Genomic DNA, 18,928 nt, shown 5'->3' on the forward strand with positions numbered 1-18,928 from the left:
TATAGTCAGCCATTAAAACTCTCTTCCTTTACATCTATCCATAATCGGGGAGCATACACGTTCCCCGATCTCGCACTGCCTATAGTATAATCCCATTACAGCGATGGCAACCTTATTATTTTTGATCTCAACCCAAATTGCCTCAGTGGACAAACCCTCTGATATGACCTCTGAGTACCGCCGTGACAGTCTCGTTGATTTGTAAAGCAACCCTTCTACCTCTTTTACCTCTGTCTGCAGAATGCACAATTTGTCAAAAAGAATAAATAATTCTTATACAAAATTTGGGGGAGTCCAGAACCAGGGGCCACAGTTTAAGAATAAGGGGTAAGCCATTTAGAACGGAGACGAGGAAACACATTTTCTCACAGAGTGGTGAGTCTGTGGAATTCTCTGCCTCAGAGGGTGGTGGAGGCAGGTTCTCTAGATGCTTTCAAGAGAGAGCTAGATGGGGCTCTTAAAAATAGCAGAGTCAGGGGATATGGTGAGAAGGCAGGAACGAGGTACTGATTGGGGATGATCAGCCATGATCACATTGAATGGCGGTGCTGACTCGAAGGGCCGAATGGCCTACTCCTGCACCTATTGTCCATTGTGCATTTATAAAACAGCAATACCATAGTTAAGCATCCCTAGGATTTTTACAAGGCAAGGCCACATGCTTCTTACATATGCATGTTTCTAAGCAAGCAGCTTGATTAGACCCAAGATGACCGTCCTAAAATGAGGAGCATTGCCGAGGTTTCAGAAGGAATTTCAGAAGCTAAGACTTTGGGGAAAGGAGACAATGATGAGGTAATAAATATCAGGGATATGCAAAATGCCAAAATTGGAGTAGATAATTGGGTTGCAAAGCTGAAGGAAATTACTGAGAGAGGGAATGAGGTAATGGAGGAATTTAAAAGCAGTGATGAGAATTTTAAACTGGAAACATTTTTGGTTCAATCATTAACAAGTGAATTGGGGGTGTATGATTTAGGAAATGAGCATAGAGATTTTGGATGGCATTTATGAGTATGTGCTTATGAGCTCATGCTTTCTAGTTTCACAAGGTTTACCGAGCCAGTGGGATGCCCAGGAGATCGCTGGAATAGTCATTCAGAGGTCAGAATGCCCGAGAAGAGAGTAACAGATGCGTCAAGCTTAGGTGGAGATGAGGTGGACGCATTGAAGTTATAGCAATTAGTAGGATATAGAATCAAACACCAAGTTCAAGGAGATTACAAACAATCTGGTTCAGCTGCAGACAGCACTCAAGAGAGGGATGAAGTGGAAAATAGATCTTATGAAATAACAGATTGGTAGAGAGCAGATTGTTCAGTACTCACGATGGAAAACACAAATTAGGAAAACACAAATTAGATTCTTTATGATAGGTTAAAGTTCATAAACATTACTGCCAATATTGCACAACCAAGTAAAATCTAGAGTTGATCAACTATGTGCCTAATTTTATTTTAGAAATTAAGCTTAATTCTTAATCACATTTTTAAAATTTTTAAATCTCAGAACTCAGAAGATCTCAGGAATGAGTGGGTTAACAATTTGACGGCATCGGGCCTGTACTTGCTGGCGTTTAGAAGGGTGGGGGAATGGGGGACACCTCATTGCAATTTACCGAATAGTGAAAAGCTTGGATAGAGTGGATGTGGAGAGGATCTTTCCATCAGTGGGAGAGCCTAGGACTAGGGCTAATAGCCTCAGAATCAAAGGGTATTAATTTAGGAAAAAGATGAGGAGGAATGTCTTTAGTCAGAGGGCGCTGAATCTGTGGAATACTTTGCCAAAAAGGCTGTGGAGGTCAGATCAATGGATATTTTTCAGGATATTATGAATAATTTAATTTCAATAGCTGCCTTTCTGCAGGCTGCAATCCAAATTCTCTATTTGAGAAAAACCTTCAAAAAAAAACTCAAATTAAAATTATGCAAAGCCCGTATCAGAATGTGGCTCAGTGTCATATATTGTGTTGACAACTCTCTGGTGAATCGCTTTGGGGCACTTTACGATTCTTTTTAAAAAAAACTCTGAAACAGTACTTTTAGGCTAACCAGGAGAAGTAAACTTACGGATGCCCAGTTCTGCCAAAATGGTGATAAAGTAACTACGTCCAGGGTTCAGGGTGGAATGAATTATCCACAGATGCTCCCTGTCCCTCTGAGTTAATCCTGAGATACACATTTTTGTGTCTATCTTCAGTGTAAACCTGCATCTGCAATTCCTTCCTTCCCGCATTTACTTAGTTTTCCCAGTTTAATGTTCCCAGCCGAATGGCGGCGTTAGAGTCCGTGTTTCAGGATTATTGGAGCCAGGGCGAGGAGGGGAAGCTGAGGGCCCGGGACGAGGTGGGGGTGGGGGGTCGGGGCTGAGGGGTCGGGGCGTGTGGAGGGGGTCGGGGTGGAGGACCCTGGGCAGAGGGGGTCGGGGTGGAGGACCCTGGGCAGAGGGGGCGGTGAACGGGCCGCGGGCTCCGGCCTTCGGCCGAAACGGAAGGCAACCGACCGTCCTGCGGCCTAACGCACAGGCTCCGACCGCCCGTGGCCTCCCCGCTAGCAGGCAGGCAGGCAGACTCCCCTTCCCTCAATACCTACCGAGCGCCGACCCGACTACTGTTTCTAGCCCGGCCGCAGAGATAGTTTTCTATATTATTTTCTCCCAATTTTCTCTCTGAAATCGGTTTAAATTTCCGCGGGCTCGCACCGCACATGCGCCTTAGGTCGACAGCCACAACAACGGCGCATGCGCCAGTCACGGACCCGGCTCCGGGGGATGCGCATGAACCAGTCACGGACCCGGCACCGGGGGCTGCGCGTGCGTGTAAGGGAGGGCGGGAAGGGGAAGCGTCCCACCAGGACATCAATGCACAGTAGGTTGCTCATCTGTTTGACAAATTAGATACGGCTTGGTTTAATTTCAGACCCTGATGAAAATGTTCCAGATGGTGCTTGCATTTTTAACCCTCATTAATACTGAAACATCTCAGATATAATGTAATATTTAATAAACTGTGGTGATTACTGGTGTGCTGGAAATCAATGCACAGACTCCTTTGAAATTGGCAAACTAAAATAATTGGATGATTATTCAACAAATGTGGGCATTTGCTTATCTTTCTGTTGCTCACTTCATTTATAGAATTAGCATGAACAGATAATATTGTTCTATAACCATTATTAGTTATAGAATACATTTTGGATGTTTACGAGATTCACAGTGTAGGTAATTAAAACAGGCAGAGCAACAGGTTGGATACCAAGAGATGCAGGCATAGTTAGAGTAATTAGGCACAGCAACAGGCCCTTCGGCCCACCGAGTCTGTGCCGACCACCCATCCCACAGTGGCCAATTAATCCACTGATCCGCATGCCTTTGGGATGTGGGAGGAAACCAGAACACCCACACGGTCACAGGGTGGACGTGCAAACTCCGCACAGACAGCGACTGAGGTCAGGATTGAATCTGGATCTCCAGCATTGTGAGACAGCAGCTCTACCTGCTGCACCATTGTCGCCCTTTTGACCAGGCTGGGTTTATATCTCATTTCCAAATGCAATTGCTAATTTTACTTCCCCTTTCTTTGGCAGCCCAAGAAAGAGGAAGTAAAATTGACTTGGAAGTAGATCTGGCTTACACTCCAGTTCTCAGGTGCGTGATTTATTTTAACAGTGGGAGGATTATGTTGCATCAACTATGAGATGAGAGGGCAAGTTCTTGGTCCATTCAAATAATACCACACATGAGTACAATGGATCCTCTTCTGGAGCAGCACACAGAGAGCTGCCAGGTTCCAGCACCATCTTGCAACTTCCACTTCTCTGAAAAGTTTGATCTTGGCCCAAAGAGATACACAATTTCTTACATTCTTGCTTTAAGGACGGGTGTGGTGACGGCACATGATGGGTGAAGTAGGGATGGGGCTGGCTCATCACTACCGCCCACATCCACTGCCCACACCACCACCAACACCCACCGCCAACACCCATAATGTGTCGAACATAATGCCAAGACCAACTCTTATCTACCTGAGCACAACCTATATCCCTCAATTCCCTGCATATCCATGTGGCCGTCTAAAAGCCTCTTAAGCACCACTATCGTATCTGCCTCCACCACCACCACTCTGTAAAGAAAGTTGCCCCGCACATCTCGTTTAAACTTTGCCCCCTCTCACCTGAAAGCTATGTCCTCTAGTATTTGTAATCTGTACACCTAACTTGGTTGATAAATACAGCACCTGTATGAAAGGAAGGATATTTTGCTGTGTGTATGTGGTATTGTGCGCAGTTTTGGTCTCCGAATTTGAGGTAGGACATTCTTGCTATTGAGGAAGTGCAGCGTAGGTTCAACAGGTTAATTCCTGGGATGGCGGGGCTGACATATGATGAAAGAATGGATCGACTTGGCTTGTATTTACTGGAATGTCCAAGTCACTCTGCATCCTCAATGCAATGAGAATGCAGGGTGACTTGGACAGGTTGGGTGAGTGGGCAGGTGCAGTTTAATGTGGATAAATGTGAGGTTATCCACTTTGGTGGCAAGAACAGGAAGGCAGATTATTATCTGAATGGTGTCAAGTTAGGAAAAGGGGAAGTACAACAAGATCTGGGTGTTCTTGTTCAACAGTCACTGAAAGTAAGCATGCAGGTACAGTAGGTGAAGAAAGTGAATGGCATGTTGGCCTTCATACCAAATTTTACAAACAGACTGGTCATTCCTTCTTCTCCCTGCTGCTGCTGTGAGGCGAAAGGTACAGAAATCTGCACCATCAGACGGAGCTACAACCCCTTCTCACTCTGCACTTTTGTTGTAGATTGACCGGTTGTGTTACTCCAGTACTTTGTGTCTTGTTTTGTAAACTGGCATCTGCGGTTCTTTGGGGATAAAACAATATTGCTAGTGTTATACGCAGTAGTACCAACATCTCCCTTTTCCCCTGAACTCATGTTGCCTCCTGGGAGAGTGGACCTTCCCTTGTGCGAGGGGTCACCCTCGGGAGTTGGCCCCACCCCCCCAATGTCCCTAAATCCCTCAGCATCGTCTGTCCTGCAGTTCCTCGGTGCCCCTCATCGCCTCAGCGTGCCTCATTCCCTCAGTGTCCTCATTCCCTCAGCATCCACCAGACACTCAATAAGCAGCGGTCCCTCATCCCCTCAATGTCCCTCATCCCCTCAATGTCCCCTCATCCCCTCAATGTCCCTCATCCCCTCAATGTCCCCTCATCCCCTCAATGTCCCCTCATCCCCTCAATGTCCCTCATCCCCTCAATGTCCCTCATCCCCTCAATGTCCTTCATCCCCTCAATGTCCCCTCATCCCCTCAATGTCCCTCATCCCCTCAATGTCCCCTCATCCCCTCAATGTCCCTCATCCCCTCAATGTCCCTCATCCCCTCAATGTCCCTCATCCCCTCAATGTCCCTCATCCCCTCAATGTCCCCTCATCCCCTCAATGTCCCTCATCCCCTCAATGTCCCTCATCCCCTCAATGTCCCTCATCCCCTCAATGTCCCTCATCCCCTCAATGTCCCCTCATCCCCTCAATGTCCCTCATCCCCTCAATGTCCCTCATCCCCTCAATGTCCTTCATCCCCTCAATGTCCCCTCATCCCCTCAATGTCCCTCATCCCCTCAATGTCCCTCATCCCCTCAATGGTCCCTCATCCACTCAATGTCCCTCATCCGCTCAAGTGTCCCTCAACATCGGTCAGTGTCCAGTGATCCCTCAATGACCCTCAGTGTGGAAGTCCCTCAGTGACCAACTGACCCTCAGTGTCCTTCAAGTGACCAATGGTTATTAAAATATTCCTCAAGTGTCCCTCATCTCCCTCATTCCCCTCAGTGTCCGGCTTGGCGCCAGTGTGTGTGTGTGTGTGGGGGGGGGTCACGCGGGGCTCGTGGCCGGAGCGAGCGGACAATCGCTTGGCTCGAGCTGTCCTTCACGCGCTGAAATTTGGCGCTGAAGTTTGTCGGGTTTGACGGACAGCGGTCTCCGCCAATCGGATGGTCTGTCCACCCCATGGCCGAACGCCGTGGCTGGAGCGCGGACCAATGGTCAGCGAGGGGGGCGGGACATGGCGGTATCTATAAAAGGCGGCGCTGTCCAGGCGGCGTCCGCAGTGTCCGTGGGCGATGGCCGGAGAAGAACCTCGACGCGCGCCCCCACGGCGAGTGGACAGCGGCGCGCTCCCGCCAGGGATCCTTCAAGACACAATCCATCGCCCTGGTCATCCACTGGTCAACGAGGCTTCACCGGCCGGACCGGGTCTGCGTTCCGGACACGACCAAGGGTCAAGGCCAAAGACTTCGCCCCTCTCCCCCAATTTAATAAAATATCCCCTCAGGGGTCACTCCTTCCTTCCTTCCTACCCGCCCTGTCCAGAGGAGCGAGGGGTGAGTATGAAGGGGGGTGAGGGCGGGGAGTCTCTTTCTTGTGTCATTCTGCTCCATTGATGGTGTTCGCGGTTACACTCACCGGCGCTAAGTCCCCGCAAGTCCAGCTCCGCGCAAACATCTACAGGTCAGGTCGGTTCCGAGTAGATCCAGCGCCCCTGGACCGCTCTGCGAGCAGCCTTGAAGACGATGGCGTGGGAGGGAGACCGCGACCGAGATGTGCTTCCAGACCGAGATCTTGTCGGAGATCGGTGAGGTTCAATCTCTTCGATAAGAAGAAAAAGAGCTGGAGGAACTCAGCGGGTCAGGCAGCATCTGTGGAGGGAATAGACAGACGCCGTTTTGGATCGTGACCCTTCAAGACTCCATTTAACAGGTCAGTTTCCGAGACAGCAGGTACCATAGTTTGATGGTCACCATGGATGGAATGACACATAGTTGAAGATCCCAAAGGCCAATCTTGCTCCAAGTTCTCTGTGACCTTCCACACCTGGCGCTGGAGAAGCTGTTGAGGAACAACTTGGTGGGACTTGTGGCCCTGGATCTCCTCCAGATGGTGTGAAGGGTAAAACATGAAATATCTGCTGACTGATGTGATGGCCAGCTGTTTGCGAGGAACTTTCCCTCCAAAGACGCAGGAAAATGCCACTGGGGCAGATGATGAGTCAGAGCCGGACGAGTTTGACAAATTTCTTAAACATTGTGGATTCTCCCGTGCAACCCCAAGAGGGATTGGATAGCACACAACAAAAGCCTTTCACTGTACCTCAGTACACATGACAATATAAATCAAACTAAACTAAAGTAAACCAGATTAATCTAAACTAAACTAATGTAAACTAAAATAAACTAAACTAAAACAGATAAAATTAACATCAGGAACTCGAGCGCCGTTCGTGTAAAACCATCGGATTTGAAGCCACATCTAGGGACCACACCGGAATTTCTCACTTCGTCCAACAAAGGCCATTTTAAGAGCCACTAGCCACCCTGCCCGCGCTCTCATCTGTATTTGGGATTTCATCGTCAACATTTCCCAGGGAAGAATCCACGGAGTTTAAGAAATTTGGCAAACTCGTCTGGCTCTGACTCAACATGATCCGGACGAGATCTGGGGCCACAAGAAGTTCCACCAAGTTGTTCCTCAACAGCTTCTCCAGCACCATGTGTGGACGGTCACACAGAACGTGGAGCAAGATTGGCCATTGGGATCTTCAACCATGTGTTATTCCAGTCCATAGTGATCATCAACCTCTGCTATCTGCTGTCGTCCTTAACTGACCTGGTGAATAGAGACTAGAATGGAGGCTTGAAGGATGTAGTGTACATGGACTTTCAGAAAGCATTTGATAAGGTCCCACATAGGAGATTAGTGGGCAAAATTTGGGCACATGGTATTGGGGGTAGAGTGCTGACAGGGATAGAAATTTGGTTGGCAGACAGGAAACAAAGAGTAGGGATTAACGGGTCTCTTTCAGAATGGCAGGCAGTGACTAATGGGGTGACAAGTTGGGAAAAGGGGAAGTACAACGGGATCTGGGGTGTCCTTGTTCATCAGTCAATGAAAGTAAGCATGCAGGTACACCAGGCAGTGAAGAAAGTGAATGGCAGGTTGGCCTTCATAACAAGAGGAGATGTGTATAGGAGCAAAGAGGTCCTTCTGCAGTTACACCGGGCCCTAGTGAGACCACACCTGGTGTGTTGTGTGCAGTTTTGGTTTCCAAATTTGAGGAAGGACATTCTTGCTATTGAGGGAGTACAGTGTAGGTTAACAAAGTTAATTCCCGGGATGGTGGGACTGTCATATGCTGAGAGAATGGAGCGGCTGGGCTTGTATACTCTAGAATTTAGAAAGATGAGAGGGGATCTTATTGAAACATATAAGATTATTAAGGGTTTGGACACTCTAGAGACGGGAAACATGTTCCTAATGTTGGGGGAGTCCAGAAACAGGGGTCACAGTTTAAGAATAAGGGGTGAGCCATTTAGAACGGAGATGGGGAAACACTTTTTCACACAGAGGCAACTGTGCCTTTTGCAACTCTGCCTTTTGCAACTGTCTGCCTTTTGCAACTGTGCCTTTTTAACTGCCTTTTGCAACTGCCTTTTTAACTGCCTTTTGCAACTGTGCCTTTTGCAACTGTGCCTTTTGCAACTGTGCCTTTTGCAACTGTGCCTTTTGTAACGGTGCCTTTTGTAACGGTGCCTTTTGCAACTGTGCCTTTTGTAACGGTGCCTTTTGCAACTGTGCCTTTTTCAACTAAAAAAAGATGAGCTTGTATATTCTAGAATTTAGAAAGATGAGAGGATATCTTATTGAAACATGTAAGATTATTAAAGGTTTGGCACTAGAGACGGGAAACATGTTCCCGATGTTGGGGGAGTCCAGAACCAGGGGGCCACAGTTTAAGAATAATGGGTCGGCCATTTAGAACAGAGATGGGGAAACACTTTTTCACACACAGAGTTGTGAGTCTGTGGAATTCTCTGCCTCAGAGGGCGTGGAGGCGGTTCTCTGGATGCTTTCAAGGGACTCAAGGGGGAGAAGGCAGGGACGGGGTACTGATTGTGGATAATCAGCCATGATCACATTGAATGGCGGTGCTGGCTCGAAGAGCCGAATGGCCTACTCCTGCACCTATTGTCTATTGAAGCAAGGTTGTGTCCCAGCTCCCATGCTGTTCGGCATCTTCCTATCTGCCCTCTGTCCTTTACCTTCACGACTGACACAGAAGGAGAGTATCTTCACATTAGAACCGACAGGAACCTCTTCATTCTAGCAACGCTGAGAGCCAAGACCAAGGTAAGAACTATGCTTATAAATGTCCAATTGTTCTTTATTAGTTATATTTACCGAGCTAATTTGAAATTCATTTCTGTATACAGTTTAATACATGTATCACCATACATAATCACTATGACAAATCTTAAATAAGCATCTTGGATACGGTACAAGTGTATAACAGTAGTAGATTGAGATGGTAGACAGAAAGGCCAGGTTTTGTGTCATTTTTCAAGTCTCAGTTTGTAAGTGCAGAGTTTGTGTGTTGGCGGGTTGTGTGTGGGGGAAGGGAGGGAGGGGTGGCAGCGAGCGTTGTGGAGCCAGAGAGGGTGTGTGTGGGTAGGGGGGTGGAGTGTGTGGGCGGATGGTGTGTGTTGGGGAGGGGGTGCAGGGAGAGGGAGGATGGGGGCGGGGGATGTCTGGGGAAGGAGAATGTGGGGGAGGGGCGTGGGTGTGGGAGGTACGTAGGTAAGCTGGCAGGGTGTGTGTGGGGGGAGGGAGGGGGGCAGTGAGCGTTGTGGAGCCGGAGTGGGGGAGGGAGGATGTAGGAGGGGGAAGAAGGGGGTGTAAGGGAGAGGGGGGCGGGAGGGAGTGGGGGGGTGGGGTACGAAGGTAAGCTAGCCAAGAATATAAAGGAGGATAGTAAAAGCTTCTTTAGGTATGTGAAGAGGAAAAAACTAGTTAAGACCAACTATTAACTAGGTCCCTTGAAGATTGAAAAGGGTGAATTTATTATGGGGAACAAGGAAATGGCAAATGTGTTGAACAGGTATTTTGGATCCGTCTTCACTAAGGAAGACACAAATAATCTTCCTGATGTACTAGTGGCCAGAGGATCTGGGATGACGGAGGAACTGAAGGAAATCCACATGGCAGGAAATGGTGTTGGGTAGACTGATGGGACTGAAGGCTGACATATCCCCAGGGCCTGATGGTCTGCATCCCTGAGTACTTAAGGAAGTGGCTCAAGAAATTGTGGATGAATTGGTGATAATTTTCCAATGTTCTATAGATTCAGGATCAGTTCCAGTGGATAGGAGGGTAGCTTATGTTATCTCACTTTTTAAGGAAGATGGGAGAGAGAAAACGGAATTATAGACCGGTTAGCCTGACATCGGTGATGGGGAAGATGTTGGAATCAATTATAAAAGATGAAATAGCGGCAGATTTGGATAACAGTACGGGGCCTGCCCACTTTGCGATTTTTACGCCGACTGCGAGCGTCACGCCCGTAAAACCGTCAAGTTGAACGACATACACGCTGACGTATGCTGTCCTGCGGGTGAGGCCCGGTTAGGATCAGGATTGGGGTTAGGGCCAGGGTTAGGGTTGGGGACCACAAATAGGCTGTAAAATATTCTTCCTTCAATGCATGGATTTTAATCATTAATATATTAAAATTAATACAATAAAATCAATTGTGCAAATGAAAAGATGTTAGAGTCGTTCAGATTTATTTACAGATGTATTGGTCCGATTCCAGATCCAATCACCGTCTCTAACCTTTCCCAGGGATGGATTCAGTGAGTGTAGACTGAACTCCCCTCTCCACTCCACCACCCTCTTCCCCCCTCCTACCCCATCCCTCCCTCTCCACTACCAACCCACCTTTCGCCACTCCCCTCTCCCCCTTCTTCCCTTCCCCCTCTTCCTCCCTTCTCCCCACTCCACTCTTCTCCCCCATCTCCACTCATTCCCCTCCCTCACATCCCCTTCTCCCCCTCTCCCTTCCTTCTCCCATTCTCCAATCCCCCCCACCCACTTTCCCCAATGCCTCCCGTTTGTGGACAAAGCCTGCGACCAGCGAATACCCGCACACTATCCCACACACGCTAAAGACAATTTTTACAAATCCTAGCCCTAACCCTAACACTAATCCTAACCCCAACACTAACCCCAACACTAACCCTAACTCTAGGTTGATAGGCTTGGTATAAGTATAAATTGTCCCTAGCGTGTGTGGGATAGTGTACGGGGGATCGCAGGTCGGTACGGACTCGGTGGGCCGAAGGGCACTGTATCTCTGTGCTAAATGTGATACAGGGACCCCAGTGGTTGTAAATTAGTGTTATTATAAGGACTGTTATTATAAGGACTACAAATCAACAGGGTTGGACTCGAACCCCCAATGCTCTGCCTGCTTATGGCAACTAAACTGTTGGCCACAAGTTGTCCCAGAAGGAAGATCGCTCTTCCAATGGTCTCTCCAAACCCCCAGAAGCAGCGGGCTTTTCAACTGGGTACAATTGTAAACTGGGTGATTGGATCTGGAAGCGGACCAATACATCTGTAAATAAATCTGAACGACTCAGACATCTTTTCATTTGCACAATTGATTTTATTGTATTAATCTTAATATATTAATGTTTAAAATCGATGCATTGAAGGAAGAATATGTTACAGCCCATCTGTGGTCTAAATGGTGTCAAGTTGGGAAAAGGGGAAGTACAACGGGATCTGGGGGTCCTTGTTCATCAGTCAATGATAGTCAGCATGCAGGTAAAAGCAGGCAGTGAAGAAATAAAATGGCATGTTGGCCTTCATAACAAGAGGATTTGTGTATAGGAGCAAAGAGGTCGTTCTGCGGTTGTACAGGACCCTAGTGAGATCACACCTGGAGTATTGTGTGCAGCTTTGGTCTCCAAATTTGAGGAAGGACATTCTTGCTATTGAGTGAGTGCAGCATAGGTTCACAAGGTTAATTCCCGAGATGGCGGGACTGTCATACCCTGAGAGAATGGAGCGGCTGGGCTTGTAAACTCTAGAATTTTGAAATATAAGATTATTAAGGGTTTGGACACTCCAGAGATGGGAAACATGTTCCTGATGTTGGGGGAGTCCAGAACCAGGGGCCACAGTTGAGGAATAAGAGGTAAGCCATTTAGAACAGAGATCGGGGAAACACTTTATTCACACAGAGAGTTGTGAGTCTGTGGAATTCTCTGCCTTAGAGGCCAGTTCTCTGGATACTTTCAAGAGAGAGCTAGATATGGCTCTTAAAGATAGCGGAGTCTAGGGATATGGGGAGAAGGCAGGAACGGGGTACTGATTGTGGATGATCAGCCATGGTCACATTGAATGGCGGTGCTGGCTCGAAGGTCTGAATGGCCTACTCTTGCACCTATTGTCTATTGAAACAAGGTTGTGTCCCAACTCCCATGCTGTTTGGGGGTGTGGGCAGGGTGTGTGTGGGGTAGGGGTTGCGGGGGAGAGAGGATGTGGCAGGAGGGGGGTTTGGGGAGGGGGTTGTGGGAGAGGGGGGTATGTGGCCGGGGGGAGGGAAGCATAGGGGATGTGTGTGGGAGGGGGTGTGGTGGAGAGGGTTGTGGGGTGTGCAGGAGGGGGTATGTGGGTGTGGGGGAGGGGGGGCGTGGGATTACGCGTGCGAGGGAGGGGGGTGTGGGGGAGGGGGGGTGTGGAGGAGGGTGTGTGTGCGTGTGGGGGAGGGGGGGGTGTGTGGAGGGGGGCAGCAAGTGTTGTTGGGCCGGAGAGGGGGGTGTGTGGGCAGGGGTGAGGTATGTGTGGTGGGGGGAGGGGGGTGTGTGTGGGGGACGGGGTGTGGGGAGGCAGTGTATTTCTTGCTGTAGATTAGCAAACCTGTAATTGCAACAACACAAAAATGCATTAATTTACATTTCAGTAAATGTATACTCAGGATACTACTGTAAACATGTCTATAATGCAACAAAGACTCAGTCCATAGTTCTTCACAGTTCATAGATGTGGTTTGTGTCGGGCAGTTTTCAAGAGCCTGATGGTTGCTGGAAAGAAGCTGTTCCTGAACGTGGAGGCCACGTTTTTTGAACTTCTGAACAAAATAATGGGAGCGTAGTGCAATGACACACAGATAACTAATGAAATAAAAATACAGGAAATTATTAATTGAATGCTAGTGTAAAAAACATCTGTCAGGCAGCAAAAGACGCAGTCCATAATATCTCATCATTGTGGTTCATGTGCAGTGTTCGAGAGGCTTGTAATTGCTGGGAAGAAGCTGCTCTTAAACATGGAGGTCAGTTTCCCTGCTTCTGTTGGCTTTTCACACTGGTAGGGCGTTGTGGGTCTTTGATATTAGCTGCCTTTTGCAGGTAGCATCTCCTGTAGATCCCTTTGATGGTGAGGAGATCATCACCTGTGATGGACTGAGCAGTTTCTGCGTAACACCAACATCATCACACTGTACAAGAACAAGGGAGTGCACCAGCTACAGGGACATCTCACTTCAGAGTGTTAGAGGAAATGCCTTTGCCAGAGTGATCCTGCAAAAACTGCACAGACTTGCTGACCTGAGGCACAATGCCACAGTTTAAGAATAAGGGGTGAGCCATTTAGAACGGAGATGGGAAAATACTTTTTCACACAGAGAGTTGTGAGTGTGGAATTCTCTGCCTCAGAGGGCGGTGGAGGCCGGTTCTCTGGAAACTTTCAAGAATGAGCTCGATAGGGCTCTTAAAGATAGAGGAGGCAGGGGATATGGGGAGAAGGCAGGAAAGGGGTACTCATTGTGGATAATCAGCCATGATCACATTGAATGGCGGTGCTGGCTCGAAGAGCCGAATGGCCTACTCCTGCACCTATTGCCTATTGAAGCAAGGTTGTGTCCCAGCTCCCATGCTGTTCGGCATCTTCCTATCTGCCCTCTGTCCTTTGACATCACGATTGACACAGAAGGAGCGAAACTTCACACTAGAAGAGACAGGAACCTCTTCATTCCAGCAACGCTGAAAGCCAAGACCAAGGTAAGAACTATGCTTATAAATGGCCAATTGTTCTTTATTAGTCATATTTACCGAGCTAGTGTGAAATTCATTTCTGTATACACTTTAATACATGTATCACCATTCATAATCACTATGACAAATCTTAAATAAGCATCTCGGATCCGGTACAAGTGTATAACTAGTAGATTGAGATGGTAGACACAGAGGCCAGGTTTGGTGCCATATTTCAAGTCTCAGTTTGTAAGTGCAGAGTTCGTGTGTTGTTGTGTTGGCGGGGTGTGTGTGGGCGGGCGGTGTGTGTTGGGAAGGGGTGTGTGGGGGGGGAGGGGTGGGTTTGGGGTGTGTGGATAGGGGGTGGGCGGGGTGAGGGGTGTGTGGGCGGGCGATGTGTGTTGGGGAGGGGAGTGGGGGGTGGGTTTGGGGTGAGGGGTGTGTGGGTAGGGGGTGGGCGGGGTGAGGGGTGTGTTGGGGGGGAGGGGAGGGGAGGGAGGGGTGGCAGCGAGCGTTGTGGAGCCGGAGAGGGGTGTGTGTGTAGAGGATGAGAAGGGTGTGGGGTGGGCTGGGCTGAGGGGTGTGGGGGTAGGGGGGTGGAGTGTGTGGGCGGGCGGTGTGTGTTGGGGAGGGGGTGCGGAGGAAGGAGAATGTGGGGGAGGGGGATGCGGGAGAGGGTGTGGTGTTGGGGGTATGAAGGTATGCTGGCGGGGTGTGTGTAGGGGGAGGGAGGAGGCAGTGAGCGTTGTGGAGCCGGAGGGGGGGGGAGGTGCGGGGGATGGAGGATGTGGGAGGGGGTGTGTGTGGAGGGGAGGGAAGGGGGCAGTGAGCGTTGTTGGTGTGGGCAGTGCTGGGGGGTGTGTGGTGAGGGGGTGAGGGCATGCGGGGGAGGGGGTGCGGAGGGAGGGAGGATATGGAAGGATGGGGGTGTGGGAGGGGTTGTGGGGTGGGGGAGGGCGGTGTGGGTGGGGGGTGTGTGCGGGAGAGGGGTGTGAGGGAGGTGTGTGGAAAAGAGGGGGTATGGGAGGGGGGCTGTGTGTGGGGGACGGGGGTGTAGGGGGGGGGGTGTGTCGGGGGTGCATAGGTAAGCTGCGGGGGAGGGTGGGGGGGCAGTGAACGTTGTGGAACCGGAGGGGGGGGGGTGTGGGGGAGAGGTTTTGGGGGAGGGAGGATGTGCGGGAGGGGGTGTACGAAGGTAGGCTAGCCAAGAATATAAGGGTGGATATTAAAAGCTTCTTTAGGTATGTAAAGAGGAAAAAATAGTTAAGACCAAAGTTGGACCCTTGAAGATTGAATTTAGTATGGGGAACAAGGAAATGGCAGATGAGTTGAACAGGTATTTTGGATCCATCTTCACTAAGGAAGACACAAACAATCTTCCTGATGTACTAGTGGCCAGAGGATCTGGGGTGACGGAGGAACTGAAGGAAATACACATTAGGCAGGAAATGGTGTTGGGTAGACTGATGGGACTGGAGGCTGATAAATCCCCAGGGCCTGATGGTCTGCATCCCTGAGTACTTAAGGAAGTGGCTCAAGAAATTGTGGATGCATTGGTGATAATTTTCCAATGTTCTATTGATTCAGGATCAGTTCCAGTGGATTGGAGGGTAGCGAATGTTATCCCACTTTTTAAGGAAGACGGGAGAGAGAAAACGGAATTATAGACCAGTTAGCCTGACATCGGTGGTGGGGAAGTTGCTGGAGTCAATTATAAAAGATGAAATAGCGGCACATTTGGATACCAGTACGGGGCCTGTCCCACTTTGCGATTTTTACGGCGACTGCGATCGCCAATACGACATACATGCTGACGTATGTTGTCCTGTGATGCCCGGTTAGGGTTAGGATCAGCTTTAGGGTTAGGGCCAGGGTTAGGGCTAGGGACCACAGATGGACTGTAAAATATTCATCCTTCAATGCATGGATTTTAAACATTGATATATTAAAATTAATACAAAAATCAAATGTGCAAATGAAAAGATGTTTGAGTCGTTCAGATTTATTTACAGATGTATTGGTCCGCTTCCAGATCCAATCACCTTCTCTAACCTTTCACAGGAATGGATTTAGTGAGTGTAGACTGAACTCCCCTCTCCCCTCCACCACCCTCTTCCCCCCTACAGTCCCATCCCTCTTTCTCTACTACCCCCCCCCCCACGCTTCTCCACTCCCCTCTCCCCCTTCTTCCCTTCCCCCCTCCCTTCTCCCCACTCCACTCTTCTCCCCCTTCTCCACTCATTCCCCTCCCTCACATCCCCTTCTCCCCCTCTCCCTTCCTTCTCCCATTCTCCAATCCCCCCCACCACCACTTTGCCCGATGCCCCCCATTTGTGGTCCCAGCCTGCGACCAGCGAATACCCGCACACTATCCCACACACGCTAAAGACAATTTTTACAAGTCCTAGCCCTAATCCTAACACTAGCACTAGCACTAGCACTAGCACTAACACTAACACTAACACTACCACTACCACTAACACCACCACTACCACTAACACTAACTCTAGGTTGATAGGCTTGGTATAAGTATAAATTGTCCCTAGCGTGTGTGGGATAGTGTACGGGGGATCGCAGGTCGGTACGGACTCGGTGGGCCGAAGGGCACTGTATCTCTGTGCTAAATGTGATACAGGGACCCCAGTGGTTGTAAATTAGTGTTATTATAAGGACTGTTATTATAAGGACTACAAATCAACAGGGTTGGACTCGAACCCCCAATGCTCTGCCTGCTTATGGGAACTAAACTGTTGGCCACGAGTTGTCCCAGAGGCCAGATCTCTCTTCCAATGGTCTCTCCAAACCCCCAGAGGCAGCGGTCTTTTCAACTGGGTACAGTTGTAAACTGGGTGATTGGATCTGGAAGCGGACCAATGAATCTGAACGACTCAGACATCTTTTCATTTGCACATTTGATTTTATTGTATTAATTTTAATATATTAATGTTTAAAATCGATGCATTGAAGGAAGAATATTTTACAGCCCACAAGTTGGGAAAAGGGGAAGTACAACGGGATCTGGGGGTCCTTGTTCATCAGTCAATAAATGTAAGCATGCAGTTAAGCAGGCAGTGGAGAAAGCAAATGGCATGTTGGCCTTCATAACAAGAGGATGTGTGTATAGGAGCAAAGAGGTCGTTCTGCAGTTGAAGAATAAGTGGAAAGCCATTTAGAAAAGAGATGGGGAAACACTTTTTCACACAGAGTGGTGAGTCTGTGGAATTCTCTGCCTTAGGGCGGTGGAGGCCGGTTATCTGGATACTTTCAAGAGAGAGCTAGATAGGGCTCTTAAAGATGGCGGAGTCAAGGGGATATGGGGAGAAGGCAGGAACGGGGTACTGATTGTGGATGATCAGCCATGATCACATTGAATGTTGGTGTTGGCTTGAAGGGCCGAATGGCCTACTCCTGCACATCTAGGGAGGGGGTGTGTGTGGGGGAGGGGGTGTATGTGGGGGAGGGGGCGGGGGGGTGCGTGTGGGGGGGAGTGGGGTGCGTGTGGGGGAGAGGGGCATGGGGTGTGTGGGGGAGGGGGCTTGGGGTGTGTGTTGGGGAGACGGGTGTAGGGGAGGAGGGTGGTGTGTGTGTGGGGGAAGGGGGTGTGTGGGGGAAGGGGGGTGTGGGGGAGGGGTGGGGTGGGTGTGTGGGGTAGGGGGAGGGTGGGGGGGGAGGGGGGGTGTGTGGGGGGGGAGGGGGGTGTGTGGGGGGGAGAGGGGTGGGCGGGTGGTGTGGGTGGGCGGGTGGTGTGTGTGGGGGGGGGGGCGTGGGGTGTGTGTGGGGGAGGAGGCGTGTGTGGGGGAGGGGGGTGTGTGGGGGAGAGGGGATGTGGGGGGGGGTGTATTTCTTGCTGTAGATTAACAAGCCTGTAATTGCAACAACACAAAAATGCATTTTTTGAGCTTCTGAACAAAATAATGGGAGCGTAGTGCAATGACACACAGATAACTAATGACATAAAAATACAGGAAATTATTAATTGAATGCTAGTGTAAAAAATATCTGTCGGGCAGCAAATGACGCAATCCATAAGATCTCATCATTGTGGTTCATGTTGTGCAGCGTTCGAGAGGCTTGTAATTGCTGGGAAGAAGCTGCTCTTAAACATGGAGGTCAGTTTCCCTGCTTCTGTTGGCTTTTCACACTGGTAGGGTGGGCGGGTCTTTGATATTAGCTGCCTTTTGCAGGTAGCATCTCCTGTAGATCCCTTTGATGGTGAAGAGATCATCACCTGTGACGGACTGAGCAGTTTCTGCGTAACACATGCGTAACACCAACATCGTCACATTGTACAAGAACAAGGGAGTGCACCAACTACAGGGACATCTTACTTCTGAGTGTTACAGGAAAGGCCTTTGCCAGAGTGATCCTGCAAAGACTGCACAGACCCGCTGACATGAGGCACAATGCGGTTTCCATGGAAGTAGATCCTCAATGGACATGATCTTCTCCCTGCGTCAAATACAAAGAAAATGTCAAGAGCAGCAAACCCCATGTTCATCGCCTTTGTGGATGTTACGAAAGCTTAAAGGTGGTCATAAGTTTTGTGTGTGATTGCATTGATGTGCTGGACCCAGGACAGATCTTCAGAGACATGGACAACCAGGAACTTGCAACATAACGTTCTCCACCACTGTCCGATGAATGAAGACAAGTTTGTGGATCATCGGTTTTCCCGTCCTGAGGTCATCGACCTTCTGCCATGTTTCCTGTGATTGACCAGAGGACAATATCTGACGAGATGGCAATGGACCAGGGCTGGCACGCAGAAGCTTCATCACCTGCTGTGTTGCTGAGGAAAATCTGGTGTCACTGGGAATATGGAGCTGACCCTCTGTAAACTGCCCTCAGTGGAAGACCATGATGGAGATGTGTTTTTAGATCTCGGCTGTCAACGAAGTTGGAGCAAAAAACTGTTGGAGGAACACAGTGGGTCAGGCAGCATCTGTGGAGGGAATGGACAAACGATGTTTGGATCGGGACCCTTCTTGTCTCCATTTACCAGGTTGGATTATGATGACAGGAAATGGCCAAGATTGATGATCACCG

The 18,928-nt window shown here is 49.3% G+C and overlaps 1 protein-coding gene across 1 annotated transcript in view; it reads right to left on the bottom strand.

Annotated features, from left to right (window-relative positions):
* LOC116967041 (kinesin-like protein KIF18A) overlaps positions 1-2,755 on the bottom strand; it is a 59,252-nt gene extending 56,497 nt beyond the window's left edge. The window contains exon 1 of the mRNA XM_033013491.1: positions 2,592-2,755. The gene's annotated coding sequence lies outside the window, so the exon portion shown is untranslated. The remainder of the gene's footprint in view (positions 1-2,591) is intronic.
* Between the last annotated feature and the right edge of the window lie 16,173 nt (positions 2,756-18,928).

The sequence above is a fragment of the Amblyraja radiata genome, chromosome 38 (assembly GCF_010909765.2).
Source record: "Amblyraja radiata isolate CabotCenter1 chromosome 38, sAmbRad1.1.pri, whole genome shotgun sequence".
Classification (NCBI taxonomy): domain Eukaryota; kingdom Metazoa; phylum Chordata; class Chondrichthyes; order Rajiformes; family Rajidae; genus Amblyraja; species Amblyraja radiata.